Source organism: Schistocerca piceifrons, chromosome 8 (genome assembly GCF_021461385.2).
Source record: "Schistocerca piceifrons isolate TAMUIC-IGC-003096 chromosome 8, iqSchPice1.1, whole genome shotgun sequence".
In the NCBI taxonomy this organism is placed as follows: Eukaryota; Metazoa; Arthropoda; class Insecta; order Orthoptera; family Acrididae; genus Schistocerca; species Schistocerca piceifrons.
This window is the reverse complement of record NC_060145.1, coordinates 490,607,970-490,635,327: the sequence shown is the minus strand read 5'-3', so window position 1 is coordinate 490,635,327 and position 27,358 is coordinate 490,607,970. Positions and strand designations below refer to the sequence as shown.

Below are 27,358 nucleotides of genomic sequence, written 5' to 3'. Positions count from 1 at the left end.
ACCGTTCGCCGTTTGTCTGAGACAAAGCAGGAAATCATGAAGGACGTACCCGAAATGTTCGGGCACCAGACGTGGAGGAAAATGTGGTTAACACTGTCGGAGGCGACCGCCGTGTCAGTACCAGACAGTTGGCCCGCCAGTACAGGGTAAGCCAGGCGGCCGTGTGGAACATTCTCCATGACAGTTGTTACTACCCCTATCATTTAGAGCGTGTGCAGGGCTTACTAGCGACTGACTTTCCACATCCGGAGCAGTTTTGTCACTTGTTTCTTCACCGGGCAACCACGATTCCGGGATATGTGTCGTCCATCCTATTCGCAGATGAGGCCACCTTTGTGCGGAATGGCATCTTCCACTTTCATAACAGTCATCTGTGGGACAGTATTCAGAAGCCCTGTGGTATGGTGACACCGAATCATCAGCATCGGTGAAACCGAAATGTATGGGCCGGGATAATTGGAGAACCTATTTTGGGACCAGTCTTCCTTTCACGTCGCTTAATAGATCGGAACTATCGGCGTTTCTTGCGAGTGCCTTTGCTTCACTTCCTTCTTTCGAAGGCTATGTGGCTTCTGTGTGATGGTGCTCCAGCCCACTTCGCCGTTAACGTCCGGATGCATCTCAGTCGTGTCCTCCCTGGCCGATGGAGTCCAGTTGCGTGGCCTGCTCGATCACCCGTGCACTTTCTGGTTCTGGGGCCGTCTCAAAAGTATCGTGTATGGAGAGCCCGTTCCAGGTTTGGGGACACTGTGGCAGCGTATTCATGCTGCCTTTCACACTGTTCGGATGCTGTCTGGCCGATGTGAACGTGTGAGACACAACATGCTACGGCGCGTACACGCATGTATTGAGACAAATGGAAACAATTTTCAACCCATACTGTAACTGTCTGCATGGTACAGCGCCTATTAGACCGCAGTCTTTGTGACAATATATGATTGAATAAATGGTCTCTAACATGGAAACCATGCATTTCCGGACATAAGTTCATTATACCGTTTTTTTTCCGTATCATCTCATCGATTAATCTCTAGAGTTCGTACATGGTGGAAAAAGTAACCCTGTGCTGTGGCGGCCATTAAATCTGCGATAGCAGGGAAGATAACAAATAGGGATTTTACTCACTGTCGTATGCGGCATAGTGGTTAAACATATATATACAGGTGTGACATTTTGTGCACAGAGTTGCCGACTCTGAGAGCAACAATGGCTCTGCACTCGGCGGGACATCAGGGCGAACAGAGTTCTGACAGGTACGGGTGCGTCATTCCGTGGCCTGCCCATTCGACTCTGTGCGGGAGTTCGCAATTCGTGGTGGCTGCCGAGAGGTGGTGTGCCGTCTCTCGTCAGCTCGTCACCAGACGTTTCCAGTGCGTGAGGGAGCTGGAGAGCGTGCTGGCCAACGCAAGAGTGTAACACGCATTGTAACGCCGTAGGTCAGGACCGCTGTGTCCTTCCTGCAACCAAAACCAAACGTGCGCGCACACTCACTCACACACACTCACTCACTCACTCACACACACACACACACACACACACACACACACACACACACACACACACACACAGAGAGAGAGAGAGAGAGAGAGAGAGAGAGAGAGAGAGAGAGAGAGAGAGAGACGAACGCGTGTGCGTCCTGCTGGTGCTCAAGTTCAGGCATCGCCTTTTGCCACAGACATAAGCAGCTGCAAGCCAAAGACCGATTCGCGCTCGCCTCGTTTGTTGGTTAAATTTCCGGACGACAGCAGCGCGCCCAGCTGTCTTTCGCTGACCGTCAGGCAGCCGCCACGGCAGGGTCCGCATCCTCTGTCACCAGACTAGGGCGTGACGTGCCCGGTACCAACACACATTCTATCCGGGCTTAGCGACAGTAGTTACGCTGCCGCAAAACCGCGGGTCCACCACACCGCCATATTAACCTGTCTGGCACAGATGTCCCTTGCACGAACTCAGTAAAATATTTCGGCCTTGAAATGGACAGTAAATTAACCAGGAATGCCCACATTACTAAAGCGTGTAATAAAGGTGGAGACAGAACCGTACACCTTTATACGATATTGCATCTTTCTTCCTATTAACACAGATACTGCAATATCTTATTTATCCACCGATACCAGCCAGCGACTTTCAGTTGAAATGTCCTCTCCTGTGGGGGAATATACGAGCTTTGCGAGAAAAGTAATGGCAATGAATTTTTATCCACCAGAGTTGCATTTTTTTTTTTCAAACAACAGTACCGCCCTCTTCAAAGTAGTTCCCTACGGCAGCTCTACACAGTCGGAGTCGTGGTTTCCAGATTTGCAAGCGGCGCTGAAAGGCTTCAACTGGTAGGGTCTTTAACATGTCGGCCACATTCTTGCGAATGTTCTCCAGAGTCCCAAAATGACATGCCCATACGACATTTTTCAATTTCGGAAATGAAAATAGTCACAAGGACTCAGACCAGGTGAATAGGGAGCATGTGGAACAACAGAAGTACCTTTCAGGTCAAAAATTCTGTGATGGAACTGGCCATGTGACATGAGACGTTGTCACGATGCATCGTCCACTTGCGTGCATGTGCAAAACTTCGGTCAAAATTTGATGTAAGTCAAAGTGTTTAACACGTCACTTATCATCCTTGTTGCTAAACGTCGGGATAATCTCACAAGACCACGCGCACGTTCGACGTTTTCTTTGAATCTGAGCGACATTCATCATCGGCTGGTTCGCGGCCACCCAAAAAAGATTTGTGCCATCGGAAAACTTGTGCTCTAGATGAGGAATGTTCCCCAAAGGCCTGTCAACCTAGTGGATTTTCCAAGTTTAAAGTAAAACTTGATGGCGTACTGTTGCTGTTCTATGTATATACTGTTCAATTGTATAAATATATGTATATATTGTATATTCTATTCTATATATACTGTTCTATTTTAGTAACACACAACAAAACCACAGCCTCACTGATGACGTTCTCAAAAATCACGTGATGGCTGCACAGAGCTGAAAATGGGACTGAGCATGTGGAAGAGAGGGACACATTGGTCTACACAAATAGAGCAACCCAGCATTGCCAAATCGGTCCAAGTGCTTCAGTCTCTTTGCTTTTCTCACACACAGTATACATAATGGATGGCACAAATTTTCACTGTGACGAAATTAGAATTATACATTAATACCTTCAGCTGCTGAGGGGCGTTGATATGTATCAGCGGGGACAGGTGAAAATGTGTGCCCCGACCGGGACTCGAACCCGGGATCTCCTGCTTACATGGCAGACGCTCTATCCATCTGAGCCTCCGAGGGCACAGAGAATAGTGCGACTTCAGGGACTACTCGCGCACGCCTCCCGCGAGACCCACATTCTCACCTTGTGTGTCCATGAACTATATTCGTAGTGTCCCACCCCATATAAGTATAATTTTCACTTTCGTCATTCCATTATACAGCTGATGGTTGTCCATATTCGCAATATCGAATACATTTCACGTACTAAAACTCCATAGTTTACTGAAAGGCAACGGCCTCACAATCAGAGCCAAACTTCTTCTCTGCAAGACCGTCATCCTCCCCGCCGTCTTCTAGAGATTGGAAGTTTGGAGCATGGCTTCCGATATAAAACTAAAGAAGATCCAGCGTTTGCAAAACCGAATCGTGTGGATCGTAACGGACGCACCTCTGTGCTTGCTAAACACGCATGTACATCGCGGGCTTGACATATAAAAAATCACTGCAGTCATCCAAAACATAGCCACGAAAATGTCTAACTACCCCCTTTCGCAATCATTTCAGCATTAGGAGAAATTGACCAAAACACAAATTGCAGACGACTTAAGCACATAGTTACACTACAAAGCTCAATGAGTACCCCGACCCCGTACAACATGCTGTGTAGGCTACAAACTTTTCTTACTTTATTCTGAACTTGCGACATTCCCCTCGTTCTGGACAACATTTAATCTGCTGATTTTAACATTATTATTTTGGACCACGTTTTGTGCGCTAATTTTAACGTTACAGTGGGACGCTGCAGTTAACAGCATAACTCGTTTTCTTCAGCAGCATTGCAAAGTACTGTTGCGATGACAAAGAAGCAGTTCGTTCACTTGGCTACCAGTGCTGTGAGGAACCGCATGTAAGCCGGAAGAGTGGTTCCTACTCAGAGATTCTGAAGGGCAGGGATGCACCAGCATTCACGCGTGAAGCTAAAACATTTTCACTATCGAATGTTAAGTATTGAAAGCCGTCGTGAGGGTGTTAATTGCTAGACGGAGCCTAACCATCATTAAAGCTTTGCTACTACCGGGCCAGTATGTAGCTAACTACTCATACCATGAACAAATAAAAATAATTATTCTGCCGATAGTGTACGAAGTTACACGAAGTGTGCTGAAGAATTCTGTTGCGCGACGAGCTAGGCAGTCGGCGTCTGTGTACCTCGAGTCGGCGTTCGAATGCAGTCCAGACCTGAGCCGTTCTCTCAGTTTCACGTAATTTTGAAGGTCTTTATGTTTACCGGCGTCAGTGTTAACTGTTTTACGGTGTTTGTCAATAAATGCATTGTAGTGGTACCCCGAAATTCACTGAAAGCAGATTAGCTACCCGCATTCTACATACAGCCACAGATGTAGACTGTTTTCATCTCGGAACGAATCCAGTAGCACTACAAGAACTGCTTCGAGGGACTACATCAGCGAGAAAACGGCACAGAACAGACAGGGAGGAGTCATAAGCTTCGCTTCACTAAGTTGATCCGTAAAGGATCAGCCCAACGTTTGCAGTCTCGAGTGGAAAGGAATGACCAGCCAGTCTCTCGAACAACTTTCTACGGACTCGTGGTGAGACTGGGAAACTTTTACAGAGCTTTACTGTCACTGGGGGATCTTGCAAACTCTTTTAATGTTCTTCCATTCTTTATAACTTCAGTTAAAAAGCACTTTCTGTATATAATATTTAAATAATGTAGCTGGTTTTTTGAGAGTTGTTTGTTTCATTTCGGAGAAATTTGCCTCAGAAAGCAGTTTTAGACTTACCGGAAGGAGACGCTGGTAATAATGTGATACACAGCTGTACAGACGATGATGGCATGAAGCGTGCAGTGCCTGCATTCCCTACTGTCTCGCGGCTCCCGGCTGGTTGGCCTTTCCTCTGGGCCGCCTCCTGGTGGGCACATGAAGTCCAGGGATGCGTCTGCCCGTATGCCGGCACTATCTGCAGCCAGCTAGGAGGCAGAGCAGCGCTGGCCGGCTCTCACTGCCAACCATCTCTCACCACTAGACAGATCTCACTGTCTGCCTGTATGTCTGTGCTGTCAGCAGCCGGCTAGGAGGCAGCACAGTGCCAGCCAGCTCTCACCATCTTCACCGTCTGCCTCTATGCCTGTGCTACCTGCAACCAGCTGGGAGGCAGTGCAGTGCCAGCCAGCTCTCACTGCTAACCAGCTCTCACCACTAGACAGCTCTCACTGTCTGCCTGTATGTCTGTGCTGTCAGCAGCCGGCTAGGAGGCAGCACAGTGCCAGCCAGCTCTCACCGTCTTCACCGTCTGCCTCTATGCATGTGCTAGCTGCAGCCAGCTGGGAGGCAGCGGAGTGCCAGCCAGCTCTCACTGCCAACCAGCTCTCTCCACTAGCCAGCTCTCACTGTCTGCCTGTATGTCTGTGCTGTCAGCAGCCGGCTAGGAGGCAGCACAGTGCCAGCCAGCTCTCACCATCTTCACCGTCTAGTTCTATGCCTGTGCTACCTACAACCAGCTGGGAGGCAGTGCAGTGCCAACCAGCTCTCACTGCTAACCAGCTCTCACCACTAGACTGCTCTCACTGTCTGCCTGTATGTCTGTGCTGTCAGCAGCTGGCTAGGAGGCAGCACAGTGCCAGCCAGCTCTCACCATCTTCACTGTCTGCCTCTATGCATGTGCTAGCTGCAGCCAGCTGGGAGGCAGCACAGTGCCAGCCAGCTCTCACTGCCAACCAGCTCTCTCCACTAGCCAGCTCTCACTGTCTGCCTGTCTGTCAGCAGCCAGCTAGGAGGCAGCGCAGTGCCAGCCAGCTCCACCTTCTGCCTGTATGCCTGTGCTACCTGCAACTAGCTGGGAGGCAGTGCAGCGCCAGCCAGCTCTCACTGCCAACCAGCTCTCAGCCTGTATGTCTGCGCTATCTGCAGCCAGCTGGGAGGCAATGCAGTGCCAGCCAGCTCCACTATCTGCCTGTATGCCTGTGCTGTCTGCAACCAGCTGGGAGGCAGTGCAGCGCCAGCCAGCTCTCACCACCTCAATAACACTGCAGGGGCGCCTTTCTCGCTTCGCATTCTCTGCCCGCAGCTCCTCCACCGCGGAGAAAAATCCGAGGAGGTTGAGGAAATTTTCTCTTATCGTAGGAAAAGGTACATTCCGAGAGATTCGAGGCAATACAGGCGCAAAGTAACCAGTGTTGCTGCTCCACAGTTTATGTGAGCATCAACTGAAATAAACTTGGTACCTCCCAATAATAAAATTTATACCTCGTAAAGCAACCCTGTGATACGTGAATCTTGCTGAGGTTTGATGGTTGCATTCCCCAATGATGCAAATAGCCGTACCGTATGCATAAACCACGACAAAGGATTATCTGCACAGAAACGCCAGGTCCAAAAGTACACTGTCCAGTCACATTGATGTGACCACCGCATGCGTTCGACGTCAATGTGCAGTAACCACTCACAGATGGCAGGCTGGTAATAATGTGATACACAGCTGTACAGACGATGATGGCATGAAGCGTGCAGTGCCTGCGTTCCCTGCTGGTTGGCCTTTCCTCTGGGCCGCCTCCTGGTGGGCACATGAAGCCCAGGGACGCGTCTGCCCGTATGCCGGCACTGTCAGCAACCAACAGTGGAGAGTATAGAAAGCATGTCAGGGCATGCGGAAAAACAGTGCAGTCGTTGTTGTAATGCGGCAACAGAGCGATTTATCTAACTTCCCTAAGGGTACGATCATTGGCTCTATGGCCAATGGTGGAAGAATTTCCGACACGGCTAAGTATGTAAACTGGTTGCGTGAGAAATGGACTCTGTGGACCGTAAGTTACTGCAACTGCATTTATTTATTGCTAACACTGTATCGGTAGATCTGTGGAATAAAATAGATGGTTTAACGTTCAAATCAATGGAATCTGTAATGGAAGTGACCACCAATAGGCATGAGAAGAAGTTCAATATAATAAGATCTAATGTACAGAGTACTAATAACACTGTAATGGCAGAGACTGTTATTAACAAATCGTCGAGGGCATTGTCTCAGGATGAGATTTCAGTTCTCGCAAAAGGTGGTAATTATGCCATTGCTCCTACGCATGTACCAGTGGAAGAGATTATTGCGAATGTGGAAGCAGGGATTCGAACCCTCCCTAAGGCAACTGCTAATGCAATTCGTATTGAAATCACAAAGGTCTTATGCCATAATAAGCCATTGGAGAGTAATTTAACTAAGGGGGAGAGAAAGGCCCTCAGGGATTTAAATGCGGACGAAGGGATAGTTGTTCGTCCATCTGATAAAGGCAATGCCACTGTGGTGATGAACAAAGAGGATTACAGAAGTAAGATTTTGGATCTATTAGTAGCGGGACATTACAATAAACTTAGAAGAGACCCGACGGCTGTTATTTTGAGAAAAACTAATACGTTGATAAAGTCTTCTACTTCCATTCCACAGAAGGATAAAAAAGTTTTGCTAAGGAGTGAAGCTAAGTGTCCCAGACTATATGGTTTACCTAAAGTTCCCAAAATAAATCTCCCTCTGAGACCCATTGTTAGTGCGATTGATTCCCCTACTCATCAAATATCTAGGTATCTAGTTACTCTTCAACAACCGTACATTGGTGAGACTGATTCTTATGTGAGGGGTTCACGTCATTTTATTGAGAAAATTGAAGGTCTAACCTTGGCTCCTGAAGACATTCTGGTCAGTTTTGATATTGTATCTCTGTTTACTATGATTCCGGTCAATGAAGTTATGGCTTACATAACGGAAGTCTTCGCTGATGATTTGACTGCTCTGTTTAGGCACTGTCTCACATCTAGCCAGTTTCAGTGGGATGAGGAGTTTTATGAGCAAGTGGATGGTGTTGCCATGGGTAACCCGTTGAGCCCTGCGATTGCCAATTTTTACATGGAGAAATTTGAACAATTAGCGTTGAATAAAGCAAATAAGAGACCATGCTGTTGGTATCGTTATGAAGACGACACATTCGTGGTTTGGACACATGGTAAAAAAGCCGTAGACGAATTTTTTTATTATCTTAATAGCATAAACCCTAGAATTCGGTTTACTATTGAAGTGGAAAAAGACCAGGCTATTTCGTTTCTCGATGTGTTAGTCATGAGACAGACCGATGGCAGTCTAAAACATAAAGTGTTTCGGAAGAGCACACATACTGATAGATAGTTACATAAGAACTCCAATCACCACTCACAACAAAAAAGAGATGTAATCAAAAGTTTAGTGGACAGGGCAAAACGGATTTGTACGCCGGAACATCTGGATACGGAACTGAATCACCTGAAACAGGCCTTCGAAAAGAATGGGTACTCAAACAAAGAAATTAATAGAGTTTCAAGACATAATTACAGCAGGCCAAAGGACAAGGATGGTACACAGCAATGGAGGAACACGGTGTCTTTACCTTTCATTAGTAGGGTGACAGATCGAATCGGCAAAATTTTGCTGAAACTTTAAATGAAACCAGTATTCAAACCTACCAGAAAAATAGGACAAGTACTTCGTTCTGTTAAAGATAGAAGGCCACCATTATCATCTAGCGGTGTGTATAAAATTCCGTGTACCTGTGGCAAGGTCTATATTGGTACTACGAAAAGAAGTGTGAATACGAGGGTAAAGGAGCATAAAAGTCTTTGCCGACTGGGTAAAATAGATAAATCGGCCGTTGCGGAACATGCACTTCAGTCAGGTGGCCATGTAGTTAAGTTTTCTGAAACTACAGTTTTAAGTACTACCACGAACTATTATCCACGACTGTATAGGGAGGCTATTGAAATTTATAAACATGAAGATAATTTTAATAGAAAAGAAGAGGCCTTAAAATTAAGCGAGATATGGACAGTGGCGTTACAGAATCGAAAAGTGGTTTTTATCTATGACGTATGATAGTTACATTTTATCTTTGCTACTAGGTGCAAGCTAGACCACGCCCACTTTCCTCGGTATTTAGGCCGCTCTCCGACGCCCGACTCGTCAGTCGGCAGGACTCATCAGGACCAGCCATACCTCTGAGGATGTCCAACGTAGTATTGGACGAAACGTTAGGAATTGAAGAATTCCGTGGACCACGGCCGTATAACCCGGAAGAATTATCAACAACAGTATCTGCTCAAAGCCCATTTGCTGCATATGGGCCTATGCAGCAGGTGCCCGGTTCTTGCACCCATGCGATGAATCACGTTTTATGACCATTGGACTGAAAGCAAACACTGTTCAACAGTGGTTGGAAGGGTCCAGACCAGAGGATAGAGTTTTATGGTCTGGAGAATATTTTCATGGCATTCCCTGGGTGATTTCGTCATTCTGGATAACACGGTGGATCAACAGAGACATGTACCTATCCTTGAGGGGCATGTTAAACCTTGGATGCAGTTGGTTTTTCCTCGGCACGATGGCATCTACCAGCAGGACAGTACAGTGTGTCACACAGTTTGCAGAGTACGTGCGTGGGTGGAAAAGCACAAGAATGAGTTTACTGTACTCCCATGGCTACCAAACTTCCCGCATTTAAATCCAATCGTGAGTATGTGCGGCCATTTTGGTCATGCTGTTCTCGCCGAGGATCCTCACCCGAGAAACGTAGCGCATCTGGCCATGCCACTGGATTCAGCATGGCTGCACATCCCAGTCGGTGCCTTGCAGCACTTCTCTGACTCTCGTCCTGCGAGTCTCGCAGTGGTCCGCACTGCGGAAGATGGTAACTCGGGCTTTTGACAAGTGGTACCGCTAATATGACTAGACAGTGTAGAAAACCCGCACTCGACGTTATATTTGGGTGGAAATTTTGTCCTAAAAGCGGGCTTCGTATTTTAAATAGAAATAGTCAATTGGGTGTTTTCAGTCGTTTATTAATGATCAGTTAAGGTCGGGTTTTTGCGAAATGAACCCCAAAAAATTAAAACAAAAATTATAATTTACGTTTATATTTGATGCGAACCCCTCCCCCGGTCCGCTCCTCCCCCCAATCAAGCTCGCGCGCCGCACTTACCCGTATTGAGACACACAAATGCTAACGAGAGTTTTATTCGCAATTATTGAAATTCGCAGAATATTGCTTTGTAATTACAGGCCATAATATCTTCTCCTTCATAAAAGCCTAATGGACAAAGGATCGCAATAAACTGCAAAAAAATGGCTCTGAGCACTATGGGACTCAACTGCTGAGGTCATTAGTCCCCTAGAACTTAGAACTAGTTAAACCTAACTAACCTAAGGACATCACAAACATCCATGCCCGAGGCAGGATTCGAACCGGCGACCGTAGCGGTCTTGCGGTTCCAGATTGCAGCGCCTTTAACCGCACGGCCACTTCGGCCGGCTAATAAACTGCAGTCCGACACAAATAAAAAAAGTGATAATGTTGCTGTGTAATTTAAAATTGCCCTGCTGAAAGTTCCACGAAATGATATTCAAGAAAGATAACATCCTTGATAATGTGGGTTCAGAAGAGAAATATTAAAGTACGGGTTATTGCTATTTCTTTACAAGTCTAAGTGAAATGACCATAGTTATTGAATAACTTTTCATTTACCCTCCCACAAGAATAGATATTCCTTTCTTTTGTTTAATGAAATACTTAGGGAGAAGACTGACCAAGTACGGACACTGAGCACGTAGTCACTATGATTGGCTGTATATCTGTGTAGAAGCCAGAGGGGCAGCAGTCGTTCCAGCAGCTGCAGGGCCAACAGTCTGGACGACTGACTGGTCTGGCCTTGCATGCGGCTGAAAGCAACGGGAAGCTGCAGCCGTAATTTTTTTTTCGCGACGGCATTGAGCTCTGTTCTATGGCTTAATGATGATTTTTGGGTAAAATATTTCGGAGGGCGATAGACAGTTCAGACAAAAAGAGAGTAGAACCTTTTGAAATGTGGTGCTGTAGAAGAACGCTGAAGATTGCAAGGGTAGGTAGTATAACTGATGAGGTGCTGAATCGAATTGGGGAAAAAGAAATTGATGACAAAAATTGACTAATGGAAGGGATTGGTTGATAAGACACATCGTGAGACATCAAGGAATCGTCAATTTGTTAATGGAGGGTAGTTTGGTGTGTGAAAATCGTAGAGAAACACCTAGCTTTGGCTATGCTGAACAGCTTCAAATGGATGTAGGTTGCAGTAGTTATGCAGAAATCGAGAGGCTTGGACGGGAGAGAGTTGTATCAAACTAGTCTTCGGACTGAAGACTGCAACAACAACATCATCATCAACAATAACAACAGCAACAATAATAATCACCTCGTAAATAACTGTTGTCAGATTTACGATGAAGACTGCAATGGTACGGTGGAAAGTTACGTGCGACCGTGAACTCACCATTGCGGCTCAAGACTGGAAACAGCATCTCTCTTTCTAGAAGACGAGTTGGGAACGAAGTTTAGAAGTGGCACTTGGCTAGCGGAATTTGTAAAGCACTACCCGGGAAATATGGACCCGCGTCCTAATCTCTGCCCGCCTTACACGTTTTTAACTACAGTCCATTTTCTCGTTTCATTTTTCGTATCAGTCTACCGAAGAGTCATTTTACTGTTTTATGGTGCATTTATCGTATTCCCAGGGCTTGAGTTATCCCTGTTTCACAGATTCCCGTTTGATTTGTCGCTGTAGTCGTTTTTTCGTACCCACTGGTCTGAAGAACAAGCCAGTTCATAGAGGCTGTGTACGTAATTAGTCAGTCGAGCCCCACAAACAGTAATGCAGCTGCGTGATGACCAGTGTGTTTTACTGGTGTACCGGTCGGCAGGCAAAATCTGAACTTACGGGGGGAATTTAGGAACTTGCCCTCTTCGATTTTTTTTATTCTTACTTTCAGTTTTCTAATGCTGTAAGACACAATTCTAACAAAAAAACTCGAATAAAACCTTTTGAAAGTAAAAGATTTGCGAGTGCTGTTAAGTATAAAAGAATTGCATTTTAGTACCGAACTAATCAATAAGTCAACGCGAGCGTAGCCTGGTAGTAATCATTAAGTGGTGAGTTCGAATTTCACTTTTTAGCTTTTGTAAATTCCGTTTCTATTTAGAAATGGAAATGTTGATTACCAAACATGGAATCATATTTTTTGACTAAAAATTACCTCTTTGTATTTGCAATTACTGGTTGCATGAAAATAAAATTTCATGAGTGCGAAATGCAGAAATAAAAAAGTATGTGATTTTCTATTTGATATTTCGCGTCTTTGTACCCAATTTTAATTTATTTTGAGCTCTCTTTTTCATACCAGTAGTTTTTGAAAATAAAGATTTAATTTTATTAAAACCTATGATTCAGTATTCGTTCATTTACATTTCCACTTGTTAATAAATATGGATTTAAAGGAGTTAAATAAAGTACGATATTAGATCCGAAAACGAAAATTTATGATTACAGTCCGCCTACGCTATACGATGAGCTACCAACAAAGTCATTAATAAAACGTCACAGTTGCAGCGACTCTTCCTGTTTTTAAATTATGTTGCAGCTGCATTTTTTAACTGTACACGTAAAATATATTTGGTAGGTGATGAGGAGGGAGGGAGAAGGAAGGAAAATAAGTCGTCGCTATTATTGTAGCTCAGTATAGGGTGACCAGATTTTCCAAGTGAAAAATTGTGATAAAAAACCAGGAAAAACGGGACACTAGATAAAAAGAAAATATTTTACATATATGATAGCGTCACTTTATTAAAATACATAAAAGCTAAACATATAAAAAGGCATATATTTTAACAAGACACTTCAAAACATGCTTGTAATGGCAATGCATCAATAATAATTTGTTGCTTTTCAAAGAACCGATTATTGTAATTCAAAATATTGAGAAATTTATAAAATGATTTCTAACAAATGAACTCTAATGTAAACGTCAAAAATCCGTAGTCCGTTTAGTTACACTGATTCAACTTTATCAGAAGAGCTAGTACCTTTCAAAAGCTTTCAATTGGTTAATAGTAGGCTGTAGAATTTCCTGCAGGTAATGTCTTGACAATGAGTCTTAATTATTACAATTGCTTTAACAGTGTCAGTGGCAAAACGGGTTTTCTCATCTATCCAAAGAGAATTTACAATTAAAAATACGCTTTCCACAATAACATTTGTGCCTGTTACAGCAAGGGCAAACCCACTAACGTCTATATATTTTTACGTGAAGTACCTGTACTTTTAGGTGTATGGAATACACCATCTGTTATTTCCCAAATTAGATTTTTCCCTAGTCCTCAAGTTTCTTGGATACAATGTTGTTCACGCATCCTATCTCATCAAACAATACATCTTCATCTGTGTGAAAAGTTGCACCTGAATCTATTGTCTTGAGAATTTTCAGACAATTTAAAAGTTGAGCACAAGAAACAGAATTTCTCGGTGTTATACAATGAAATGATTTCAGAGGTTGAAATGGAGAAGTCCACTTTTCTAAATAAGTCACAAAAGTGTGATAAAATAAACTGGTGATCGTCTTGTGTTTTAACTGAGTGAAAATATCTTTCTTTTCCATGTTAATTAAAACTTAAGAAATAACTGAAGTCTGAAATTTACTCAAGTTGCTGTCAGTGATTTTTTTTCTTTAAGCAGCTCTAACTGCTCAGCTAACTCTGTAGCTCAAATCTTCGTTCTTTCCAACTTTTGAATTGAATTTGGAAACATTTTCAATTGGCTTCGTGTGAAATGAAGCCAATGAAGTGATTGTGGGTTCTCAAAAAACTACGTCAGCAATGTAGGACACCTGTCCCTAGGCAGAAAATAAGATTTCAGAGATTCATACATATCAGTAACTGTTGTTCCTCCTGGCCATAATGACAACCATCTAATTTTAATACTACCTAAACTCCCTTGTATTCAGTATTAACGAAATCACAGAATGATTTCAGTTCCTCCACACTCACAGTGTAAACGTGCAAATATTGAAAAAAATTATTCACTATTGTTTGTATGTCAGTGGGCAGATGATCTGCACGTGTTTGAACTCCATTGTGTGCCACATGGGCTGCGCAGCCGATGCCTTGAATGTTCATCTTGAGAACACTGTACAGTTTGGAATAATCGTTCCTGCCCCCTTGTGTCCACCAAACTTGGTATTACTGTTATCTGCACAAAACGCAACAATCTTGTGAACTAAATTTTGCTTTTTTATAATATCCAGAATAGCTAGGTAATACTTCCGCCGTTTCTCCATAAGTGTTCTGAAGACAGATTGCTTTGCACTGAGCGCTTTTATAGGAATGAAATATCTAGCTAGAATCGGCATTAGCTTTAAGCTTTTGTGATTTGATGCAGCAGCCATCACAGACACATACTTAGCATCTTCAAGGTCTGACTGAGCTTCGTGCATTGCGTAGGCGACAAACCGTGAACTAAAATCGACTAGCGTTTCTTCCTTCTCAAATAGGTCTCTGACGAGAAGATCCGTGCAATCTATTGTGGGGGAAGAGTGACTGTGTTTTGCGGTATGGAACTGCAACAGCCTTTTTTCAGCAACGATAAGTTTATCTTCCTCTGTTTGTACTTTATTCGTACTTTCAAAGAAAGTTATGCTGCCAGAAGTTCTCGCAGAAACTGCCAACAGATGCTTATTTTTTCTTTATGTGCTGCGTTATATCGGAACGTCCTCAAAGTTCAACGGAAAGAACTGAACGACACAACGTACCTTCTATCTTCGTACTCGTGGTTTCCTCCAGGAAATGGAACTCTTTTTTCATGATTTTCGGGAAAGAACACTTTCTTTTCGCCATATTAAAGGCCATGAGTTAGTTTCACACACAGCAAGCAACAGATAATGGAGGGCACCAAATCAAGCTTTCCGAACCCGTGTTGAAACTCCCGGCTATTTCTCATTGTTGTTTGCACCAGTCCGAAGGCATTGTGCCGGTCGCATTTACCGCAAATTTATGTCATTTAACAGTGAATATAACGTAACTACAAATGCAACTGAACATTGATAGTCCTAACGAAAACTTGTTACATCCGTCTGTCATTTCTGCAGTAGCAAATAATCGATATGAATCGCGAAGCTTACGCGTAAGTCACTGGCACTGAGCATCATGACGAAAAATCTTCAGTTCAGTGACCAAAATAATGCTTCTTTATTCCATCTTTGCGTTCAGGACAAAGCAAGACTCAAGAAAATGTTAAAAAAACATGTACATGACATTAAAGCTACGTAAGAATAAATAAAAACACAAATTGAAGCAAAAAAACATAAGGTTGCTATTGATTACGAGAAAACGAGATACTCTGCGTCCCATTGAATACAAAGGGATACAGAACGAAAAAACGGGACGTCTGGTCGCGCTAGCTTATTATCTTCTGCTGCCTCATTCTTGTTCTGCTGCATTGTTTTTCTTGATGTCTGTTCGCTCTCACATGTAAGTATTGTCTTCACTACATCAGTGAATATTTATCAATGTAGCTTTGTACATACGTCTGCAAATTTTCAGGCGCACTGTAACGTCGAATTTTGTCTTTGATTTCGTCACTGGTTTTCGATGCTCGTACATTACGTACTCACGAGTATCCATAGGCTCACACTGATATTTATTGAGGGACGATGTCAGTATCCCGTAATGAAGTGAATCATTTCTCGGATTCGTTTTCAGTGCTTAACTCATTCGGGCTTCAGACATGACAAATGTTTTTGATCGAAAGAATTTGTTACTGTTGGACTTGTTCTGCAAAACAAAATGGGATACATAGAGAAAAAAAAAGTCTTTACTCAAAAATGGCTCTGAGCACTATGGGACTTAACATCTGAGGTCATCAGTCGCCTAGAACTTAGAACTACTTAAACCTAACTAACCTAAAGACATCACACACATCCATGCCCGAGGCACGATTCGAACCTGCGACCGTCGCGGTCGCTCGGCTCCAGACTGAAGCGCCTAGAACCGCTCGGCCACACCGGCCGGCGAAGTCTGTACTACAACTAGTAGGACACGTTTCGAGTTGCAGCTTGGCAAGCTTGTTTTAGTCACAACCTAATCAGTATACTGCTTATATTCATTTCCGACTGTTTCCTACTGCTCACATTTGACGTCAGGGCATATTCACAGAGTTTGTCCATATTAATCTGTTCATTTCATTTCAGTGAATCTACATCAGTTGACATGTAGAATGCAACGAAACGTACTGTCAAACTTATAGAAAAGTGTAGAGGATATTTTAAGGAACAAATCTGACGCTACGGTGTGTCAAACTTACGACCCGCCTCTGAGGCGATCCATTTGACAGCAGGCGTGAGCTGCAACAATGGCGCCCCTACGGCTACTGGTACCTATAGTGATGACGTGGGTGGCATGGACGCCATGGACGCCATCTAGCGTGATTTTCTCTCTAAATGCGTCTCCATCAAATCAGAAAGAAGTTCTTTCTCACTTTGCAGTGTCTTAATGTGCAGTCAAGCCAATTTAAAATGCGAGGTCTAATTTTCGTTCCTGCACTCCTTTTTAGTTGAGAAATTCAACAGTAGCCAATTAATTTATATCTAAAACTCAATCGAGGCAAGCCCTTTGACTTAAACGACGTTCTTAGGTCAATTCCATCTAAAAAAAAGTCGCAGGTGACATGGAATAATGTGTGTGACTTCAGAAATTTGGCAACGATGCCACCAATTGCATCATTTGCTGCAAGCCCGCAAATTTACCACAGTGTGCTTCTTGATGTACGGAACAATGAATCCCGTCTGACGATCGTTGTAATTTTTTGCTCTTTCATTGCCAACTAAATCTTTAAATTGTTTCTGCACATAATTGTAACATCATTTCACAGCAGATTTTCGGTACCCGTAATTTACGCGACTGCATAATATTTATTGAGAATTGTCATCCCTCTCTTCTGTCATTCCCATTCACTTTTAACGATTGGGACGATAGAGCAGTAGGCTGGCTTTTTTGTGCAAACAACGACTGGAGCTGTGAATGTCTTCCATATCACGAACAAATGCCGAAGGGTAAACAACGCCGATGCCACGATTCTGCCGGACTGAAGAGAGCTTTGCCGACCGAAAAATGCCGCACTGCACTACTAAATGAATCTGGGAAGGATTGAGCGAACCCGACACGGGCGAGCCTCGGGCCCCTCCTTCTCCCTCCTCCCAATCTCTGGGCCCGCAAATCCCGTCCGCGCGAAGATTGGCACGGTGTGGCCAGCACTGATCTGGTGAAATTCTACTGACTTTGAACGTCTAAATTTGTCGAATTATAGTTGTAGTGACATAACATGCTAATACAATCAGTTGCAAACTTTTTGTGCATAGGCTTCGTACACCGAACTGAACCTCCCCTCCTGCGCGATGCCCGTCCACAGCTGAGACCCTAACGCTACCAATGTACCTCCCCCTCCCCCCCCCCCCCCATCATACCGCTGAATAGCTATGGTCCAGTGATTTTGTGCACACTTTACGCAATTACGGCGGATATTCATAGACCTTAATTATCACTTAGAAAAGAAACGAAGCTACTAACTTTTTAGCAAGAGTAAGTAGGCATTGCCTACAGGGGGGCGACTGTTAAACCAACATAAACCGCAGTTCGTATGCGAAGTTAACCAGAGTTAATTATAAAACATCAATAGATCGATATTTTCCGAAAAAATGTCGATTTACGCTGAAGAGCCAAAGAAATTGATACATCTGCCTAATATCATCTAGGACTCCCGCGAGCACGCAGAAGTGCCACAACACGACGCGGCATAGAGTCGACTAATGTCTGAAGTAGTGCTGGAGGGAACTGACACCATGAATCCTGCAGGGATGTCCATAAATCCGCAAGAGTCCGGCGGGGTAGAGATCTCTTCATACGTTACAAGGCATCTCAGATATGCTCAGTAATGTTCGTGCTGAGGGGTGCGGTCGCCAGCGTAAGTGTTTAAAATCAGAAGAGTGTTCCTGCAGCCAAATTGTGGACGTTTGGAGTGTCGCGTTGTCCTGCTGCAGTGCCCAAGTCCGTCGGAATGCACAATGGACATGAATGGATGCAGGTGATCAGACAGGATGCTTACGTACGTGTCATCTGTCAGAGTCGTCTCTAGACGTATCAGGACTACCATATCACTCCAACTGCACACGCCCTACACTATTACAGAGCCTCCACCAGCTTGAACAGTCCCCTGCTGACATGCAGGGTCCATGGGTTCATGAGATTGTCTCCATACCCGTAGAAGTACATCTGCCCGATACAATTTGAAAGGAGACGCGTCCGTCCAGGCAACATGCTGCCAGTCATCAACAGTCCAACATCGGTGTTGAAGGGCCCAGGCGAGGCGTAAAGCTTTGTGTCGTGCAGTCACCAAGGGTACACGACTGGCTATTCGGTTCCGAAAGTCATAACAATGATGTTTCGTTGAAAGGATCGCACGCCGACACTCTCCATAGAAATCTGCAACAGTTTGCGGAAGAGTCGCACTTCTGTCACGCTGAACGATTCTCTTCAGTCGTCGTTGGTCCCGTTCTTGCAGGATCTTTTTACGGCCGCAGCAATGTGGGAGATTTGATTTTTTAACCAGATTTCTGATATTCACGGTACACTCGTGAAATGGTCGTACGGGAAAATCCCCACTTCATCCCTACGTCCGAGACGCTGTCTCCCATTGCTCGTGCGCCGACTATAACACCACGTTCAAACTCAGTTAAATCTTGATAACCTGTCAGTGTAGCAGCAGCAACCGATCTAACAAGTGCGCCAGACACTTGTCTTATGTAGCCGTTGTCGAGTGTAGCGCCGTATTCTGCCTGTATTTGAGTACGCATGCCTATACCAGCTTCTTTGCCGCTTCAGTGTATATCGGCGATATGTTATTCAACAATATATCAATATCTGAATGGCAGTACCGAATGCTGATATTTTAGGTAATACTCTTTTTTCGCAATTTTCGATGAATATTTGAAGTTGTTCTTTTGAAACTGGAGTAGAACATAATTTTACTTTCACTGTGTGATGGAGTCTTACTACTTTTTGATCTTCCATCACGTCCAGTCTTCCTCTTCGACTGTGTGAAGCAAGTATAGATGGCACAAAGAAGAAGTCCGATTGCACTTCGGGTGGCGGTGTGAATGCAATAACAAGATATCCGATGTGAAGGAAACACTAGTTGCGTTCAAAACTGCAACGCAATTTTGACACTACAACTGCTAGATCGCTGGAGTTAGCAGAAATGAAAAAAACGTGGAAGTCGATATATGTGAAGAAACCGAATGACGTCTCTAGTGGATGGAAAAGAAAATGCCGCAACTGGTTGATACAGAAGAGTATTTATCCTTAATTCTTTTTCTGCATTTGCTGGGGACCAGCGTTGAAACAATCCACGCTGAATTACTGGAACAGTGTATCGCTATATGACACTGTGTCAGGTGGGTGGTCAAATAAGTCCCGGTGACGGAGACTGGGTGACGTACCGTGTCTGAGAACAGGGAACTGCAAGACCATCAAAGGCTGCTGCTCGAAGACCTCATTGTCATAACCGTGGCTAAAATGAAAAAAGTGAAAATCACTCGTGGGTCATTTATCAGCATCTCTCACAATATTTTGAACTCGGCAAAGCTAGTCGCCCGCTGGTTTCTGCGACTGGTCACACCCAGCGAAAAATCCCTCCAAACCGAGGCAATCAGCGGAAACGTCGCAGATGCATAAGGCCAAGCCAGATGATTTTTTCATCTCTTCTCAGACGAAGAAACCATTTCGCGGATAGAGTTTCTACAATGACGACGGAGCAATTTCCAGGTAGCACGTTTTCTGAACGGGCAAAATAAAGAATTCAGATAGCAAAGATCTACATCTATGTGACTGCTCTGAAGTTCACAGTTAAGTGCCTGGCAGCGGGTGCATCGAACTACCTTTAAGCCCTTTCTCTACCGTTCCACTCTCGAACAGCGCGCGGGGGGAAAACAAACACTTATCGTCTTGCCGTGCAAGGTCTGCTTTGTCTTATTTTGTTACGATGATCATCTGTCCGTGTGCAGGTGGTCTCCAGCATAATAATTTCTCATCCGCAGGAGAAAGTTGGTGATCGAAATTTTGTGAAAAGATCCTGCCTCAACGAAAAACTCCTTTCTTTTAATGATTGCCGCCTCAATACAGGTATCATATACGTGGCGCTCTCTCCCCTCTGCCGCTCTAGTATAAAACGAGGTGTCCTTCTTTGAACTTTTTCGATGTCCTCCGTCGATCCTATCTGATGAAGACCCCATACCACACACCAATACTCCAGAAGAGGACCTACAACCTAGTGTGAGCAGTCTCATTTGTTAGACCTATTGCATTTTTTCAGTATTCTGTCAGTAAATCGCAAGTGAAAGAGAAACAGCCCTCGGTCACTATATTTTTAACAAATAAACCTGGTTTCAACACTGCTAGGAGTGTCTTCTTCAGAATTTAAAACAAAGGATGATCTATATTCTATAACATGGTCACAGAATTATGACTAAAATGCATGTAGGGTATAAGTACGGAATCATAGTAAAAGACTGACAGTACTGATATCTCTCTCTTTTTGTCATCAGTCTACTGATTGGTTTGATGCGGCCTGCCACGAATTCCTTTCCTGTGCTAACCTCTTCATCTCAGAGTAGCACTTGCAACCTACGTCCTCAATTATTTGCTTGACGTATTCCAATCTCTGTCTTCCTCTACAGTTTTTGCCCTCTACAGCTCCCTCTAGTACCATGGAAGTCATTCCCTCATGTCTTAGCAGATGTCCTATCATCCTGTCCCTTCTCCTTATCAGTGTTTTCCACATATTCCTTTCCTTTCCGATTCTGCGTAGAACCTCATCATTCCTTACCTTATCAGTCCACCTAATTTTCAACATTCGTCTATAGCACCACATCTCAAATGCTTCGATTCTCTTCTGTTCCGGTTTTCCCACAGTCCATGTTTCACTACCATACAACGCTGTACTCCAGACTTACATCCTCAGAAGTGTCTTCCTCAAATTAAGGCCGGTATTTGATATTAGTAGACTTCTCTTGGCCAGAAATGCCTTTTTTGCCATAGCGAGTCTGCTTTTGATGTCCTCCTTGCTCCGTCCGTCATTGGTTATTTTACTGCCTAGGTAGCAGAATTCCTTAACTTCATTGACTTCGTGACGATCAATCCTGATGTTAAGTTTCTCGCTGTTCTCATTTCTACTACTTCTCATTACCTTCGTCTTTCTCCGATTTACTCTCAAACCATACTGTGTACTCATTAGACTGTTCATTCCGTTCAGCAGATCATTTAATTTTTCTTCACTTTCACTCAGGATAGCAATGTCATCAGCGAATCGTATCATTGATATCCTTTCACCTTGTATTTTAATTCCACTCCTGAACCTTTCTTGTATTTCCATCATTGCTTCCTCGATGTACAGATTGAAGAGTAGCGGCGAAAGGCTACAGCCTTGTCTGACACCCTTCTTAATACGAGCACTTCGTTCTTGATCGTGCACTCTTATTATTCCCTCTTGGTTGTTGTACATATTGTATATATGACCCGTCTCTCCCTATAGCTTACCCCTACTTTTTCAGAATCTCGAACACCTTGCACCATTTTATATTGTCGAACGCTTTTTCCAGGTCGACAAATCCTATGAAAGAGTCTTGATTTTTCTTTAGCCTTGCTTCCATTATTAGCCGTAACGTCAGAATTGCCTCTCTCGTCCCTTTACTTTTCCTAAAGCCAAACTGATCGTCACCTAGCGCATTCTCAATTTTCTTTTCCATTCTTCTGTATATTATTCTTGTAAGCAGCTTCGATGCATGAGCTGTTAAGCTGATTGTGCGATAATTCTCGCACTTGTCAGCTCTTGCCGTCTTCGGAATTGTGTGGATGATGCTTTTCCGAAAGTCAGATGGTATGTCGCCAGACTCATATATTCTACACACCAACGTGAATAGTCGTTTTCTTGCCACTTCCCCCAATGATTTATAAAGTAATAAATTTGTCAAAAGGGCATTCGTCACAAAGCTATTTAAGACAAAGAAAACTGTGATGGCGAGCCATTAAGGGCTGCTCGTTACTTGCGCGCGATGCAGGTTGCAAAACGGACTGAGGTGCCCACGTTAACAAATGCGGCCAGATGAACACGGCACTGCAATGAGCGCGCCATCTAGTAGCCGTATACACAATTAGGCTACTTCACATTGAAATATAGGCAGAAATGATTATAAATAAACAGTAATTGGTACATAATGGAAGCAATGTTTGTTTGATAGTAGCATACAACATAACATTTTGTCTACATCAAAGCTTATAACAGTAAAATAAAACATGAAAACATCATTATGAAAATGTAGATAGGACTGAATGACAATTTGGAGAATGCAATATTGACGTGAAATGCAACCAAGAAACATTCGATAATTGAAAAACATAGGAATACCTTCCACCCTCACCTACCTTGGCCTCACCAAAGACCGTCACCTCATCTGGATCCCTCATCTCCGCACCATCCAATCCAAAACCCACAACTGCCCCCGACTCCTCAAACTCCTCTCTGGCCGGACATGGGAGTTGCACCCCTCCACCCCTACAAATCCTTAATCCGTCCCATCCTCTGTTATGCCAGGCCCGCCTGGATATCTGCCCCCCCCCCCCCCAAATTCTATAAGTCCCTCCAGATCCTTGAGTGTCATGCACACCACCTCACCTTCCGTATACACCTCCCGTCCCCCACGCGGATCCTCTATGACCTGATTCCTTTCCCCCATCTGCTTCTATTCCTCGAACATATCCGCATACTCTACACCTCCCGCCGCCTCGATCCCCCTCACCCCCTGGTTGCACCTCTCCTCTCCCATCCCCGCCCCCTGCCACGCCTTCACTGTTGTATCCCCCCTACCCTCCATCTCTACAACCTTCATCTCCTTTCCCAAGGTGGCTTCCATCAACTCCCCCTCCCAGATGATGCCCTCTCTCCCTCTATTTATCCCTCCTGTCAACTCTGATCCTCACCCCCCCCCCTCCTTTCCTCCGTTCTATTCCTGGGCTCTCTCTCGCCCCCCTTCCATCCTCTTTTTTCCCCAACTACCCTCTCTATGCCCCCCTTCTCTCCCCTGAGTCCTTTTGCATTTCCCTCCTCTGCCTTTTCCTATTCGCTGTCACGTCTGCCCTGCCCCTCCCCCCCTTATGAGTCCTCTCCCTCCTTTGGTTCCCCCCTCCTTTCGTTTTTCCTCTCCTTCCTCCTTGTTTTCCTCCCATCTGTCCAGTCCCCCCCCCCCCCCCCACCATCTGTCCTGGGCTATGGTGTGTCATCTTTGTGCCGACATTTTAGTGCAGTGTTTACAGTGAGTGTTCAGTGTTATGTGTCTTTTCCAAAGTGTTGCGAACGGACATCATACTGTCGCTGGGTGTGATTTTTATATCTCTTGCGAACAGAAACCAGACTGTCGCCATGTTTTTTAATTATCTGTCTACTATGTTACCTGTCTGCTTCCTGTGTGTTTTATTAGCTTTGCCAACCCTTTGCTTTATGTTTTAACTTTCCACAATTTTCCGTCCTTTTACAGTTTAAGTCACCGTTTTATCACCTGCTTTTATTATTTCTTGTCTTTTTCTTATGGTTTAAAAAAGTCTGTAGGCTGAAGAGCAGCATACTAAGCTGCTGCCAGCCCGCCCCCTTCGGGGGGAATCGAAACTCAATAAAGGAAAAAAAAAAGGATGACTATCTTAGAAGGAAAAGAACATTTCGGCAACCTGCACAAGGAGACCCGAAGTCGGATATCTAGTAACGGCTTTATACCGTTGAAAAAAGTTTTGTTATGTAGCTGTAGCTGTTCGTTAAGAATGAGGCTATCATTTCGAGCAAAATGCTTGAAAATCTCCAATTCTTCTAGAATATCTAGTCTACGCCCTTTGTTTTCGGTGTGCAAAATGTTGCTATCGCAGATGGGTTTAGATGAATGATCTGTAATTAGAAGATGGTCGGCAAAAGACGAATTTTGGGGACTAGTGCCATTTTTTCTTAGCAAGTGTTCTTTATATCTGGTAGTGAAGGCACGGCCTGTTTGTCCTATATAGTAAGAGGAGCAAGTATCGCAGACAGTTTTCTAGACACCAGAATTTTCTAAAGGGGAACGCATAGAATGTAAATTATGAATGAAGTTTTTTTTCAAATTGTTATTAGTAGAAAAAGCAACGTTGCAATCGTATTTCTTTCGAAGAATGCGTTGGATCTGATAAGAGATAGGCCCCACGAAAGGAATAGGGAAATATTTTTTTGAGTTAGACTCGATAACAGAAGTGCCTAGCGTAGTAAGTCTTTTAGCAGTTTTCTTTTTAAGGACGTCATCTACTATGTTACGTTTATACTCGTGTTAACTGCTATTGTTTTAAGTAAATTGATTTCGTCGTTGAAGTTTTCTTTAGAAAGTGGAATGGAAATGGCTCGGTGAACAGCAGAATGAAAGAAGACTTTTTTATGCGATTGTGGATGAGTAGAAGATGCAGGAACGATCTGGTCGGTATATGTTACTTTACGAAAAATATTGAAAGAAATTTTATTTGTTTCTACAGTATGCGTTAAGTCAAGGAAATTTAATTGACGGGCCTCATTTTCAAATTCGATAGTGAAAGAAATTTTCTCATGAAGATCATTGAATAGGTTAAAGATACGATCAACACCGTCAGCGGGTCCTTTATAGAAGATTAGAATATCATCAACGTATCTGGAATAAGAAAGAATGGCTAGTGACGCAGCTGCAAAAACTATTAAAAAAATTTTCCTCTAGGGAGTTGATGAAAATATCAGCTAACGGATCTCCCATAGCGAGACCGGAATATTTTATTACTTGAGAGTGTGGTAAACCTAGATTTGCCCAGCAGACGGTGGAAGATTTCCGGTATGAGGTTTTTTCGATGTTTCGAGAGCCCGCCTAAATTCTTGAAGTGTGGTCGCGGGTCTGCGGAACAGGTGGGTCCAAGTAGTGGGACACGGCCCACGAGCGCTGGGGGCGGATTACGGAGCAGCGAGCGGCGAGCGGGCTGCGACGCGGCCGCACTCCAATCAGCCGCGCGATCGATCTGCCCAGCCTCCAGCCTCCAGCCTGGAGCCTCCAGCCGGCGTCATCCCGGCGCTGGCCACAAGTTAGAGACGCCCGCGGCCGGCGCCTCTGCCGGCGCGCCGTAAACTTTTAATTAACTGCGCGGCGCGACAAACTTAATTCGTCGCGCCGGACACTAGGGCGGCCGGTGACCTAGCTATACTGTGTCCCGCACTGCGGCCGGAGATGACCGCTGACCTCGGAGGGATACCGCGTCTCCGACTTCACAATCTGCGTCAGCGCGTCAAAAACCAGAGGATGAAACTAAATGCGAACGCTTGAAAATTAGCTCGGAGCCTGCCGTATTGCAGCTGGTTTCTAGTCGGCCATGTCTCGACACTACACTATCGGGAATTATTATTATTGTGAACCACAACTGGCTCTTTATTCACGCGAGCTAATGAGTGTGCGCTATCGATGTGGGACCTCAGGTTGATTCCCCGTTTCTACATTTCCAGAGGGCTTCTGACATCGTTCAGCGCGTGCACCTTGTAACAAAATCACGACCGGATTCGTGACTTTCTGTTAAAAACATCACGGTTCGTAGTAATTAACGGGATGTCATCGAGTAAAACCGGAGGCATGTCCGGAATTCCTCAAGGAAGAGCTGTAGGCCCACTGCTTTTCTTAATCTGTATAAATGGTTCAGGAGACAACCTGAGCAGCTTCTCGGATGTTTTTGCAGATGATGCTGTCGTTTACCGTCTAATGAAGTCATCAAAAAATCAAAGCCAATTGCAAAATGGTTTAGACGTAGCGCGAAAAATTGGGAGTTCATCCTGAACAATAAAAAAATTGAGGTCCTCCGTGTGACTGCTAAAAAGTCTGATGAATCTTAGAAATTAACGGCGTCGATTCAGCTAAGTAGGTAGAGATTACAATAACGAAAAGTTTAAATTGCAACCATAGCACAGAAAATGTTGCTGGAAAGGCGAACCAAAGATTGTCTTATATTGGAAGAATTAGAATATGTAACAAATCTACGTCAGACTGCCTTGTCCGTCCTTTCCCCAAGTATTACTGCACGGTATGGTATCCTTACCATATAGGTTTGACAGATGATATCTGAAAAGTCCAGAGAAGGGTAGCTCGTTTTGCATGATCAGAAAATAGGGAAGGGAACGTCACTTATGTGATGTAGGAGTCGGTGTGGCCTTCGTTAAAACAAAGGCATTTTTCGTTGCGGCGAAATCTTGTCAGTAAATTGCCATAACCAGGTTTTTCCACCGAAATTGAAAATATTTAGTTGACTGCCACCCACATAGGAAGAAATGACCATCGCGGTAAAATTAAGACACATCAGAACTAGCACAGAAAGCTATAGGTGTTCATTTTTCGCACGTATGGTTCGAGAGTGGGATGCTACAGAAATCGTCTGAAAGTGTACCAAGCGGGGTAGCCGTGCGGTCTAGCGCCTTGCCACGGTTCGCGCGGCTCCCCCCCGTCGGGCATTTGAATCCTCCTCCGGGCATGGGCGTCTGTGTTGTCGTTAGCATAAGTTAAAGTTAGATTAAGTAGTGTGTAAGCCTAGGGGCCGACGACCTCAGCAGTTTGGTCGCATAGGAACCACAAATTTCAAATTTCGAAGTGTTCCTCTGAACCGTCTGGCAAACACTTAAGTGTAAATTGCAGAGTAATGTTGCAGACGTAGAGGTGGGCAGCTAGCCGCAATTAAATGCTTGTTGTACGTATTTGACTGTGTGCACAAAATCTCCGCAAGAATAAACCTTACGAAAAAGTACGCAGGTGTTGAGTATAAAGCGGCCAGACAGACGACTCCGCCGTGGTATGTGATGTCTTGACGTTTCCCTGATGAAGGTTACGCCAAACGCATAGAAATACCTGCTCAGATTTGAAGTTGTGCTATACAGCACTGTTGGCGAAAGCGACGATGTCCCAAATAGGAAGGCGTGCTGAGAAGTAACGCCTCTGAATTTTATATGTGAAAATTCTTGAAGGTTTTAAATAAAAAACATTATTAACATTCCACATTTTTATTCTTCATGTCTACATTTTTATTTCTCAACATAGTCAGTCCGGCAACGAACACATTTCTCCCAGCGAGAGACCTGTTTATTGATACCGTCACTGTGGACTGTTTGACTTGTAAACGGGGGCCACAACCTCACCTCTGCTTGCATCG

The 27,358-nt window shown here is 44.3% G+C and overlaps 1 long non-coding RNA gene and 1 other non-coding gene across 2 annotated transcripts in view; one reads left to right on the top strand and one right to left on the bottom strand.

The window, feature by feature from the left end:
- LOC124711737 overlaps positions 1-27,358 on the top strand; it is a 1,117,457-nt gene that overhangs the window by 37,069 nt on the left and 1,053,030 nt on the right. The window lies entirely within an intron of this gene.
- Trnat-ugu lies at positions 3,212-3,286 on the bottom strand. Its single transcript has one exon. It is a non-coding gene; the product is annotated as a tRNA-Thr (tRNA).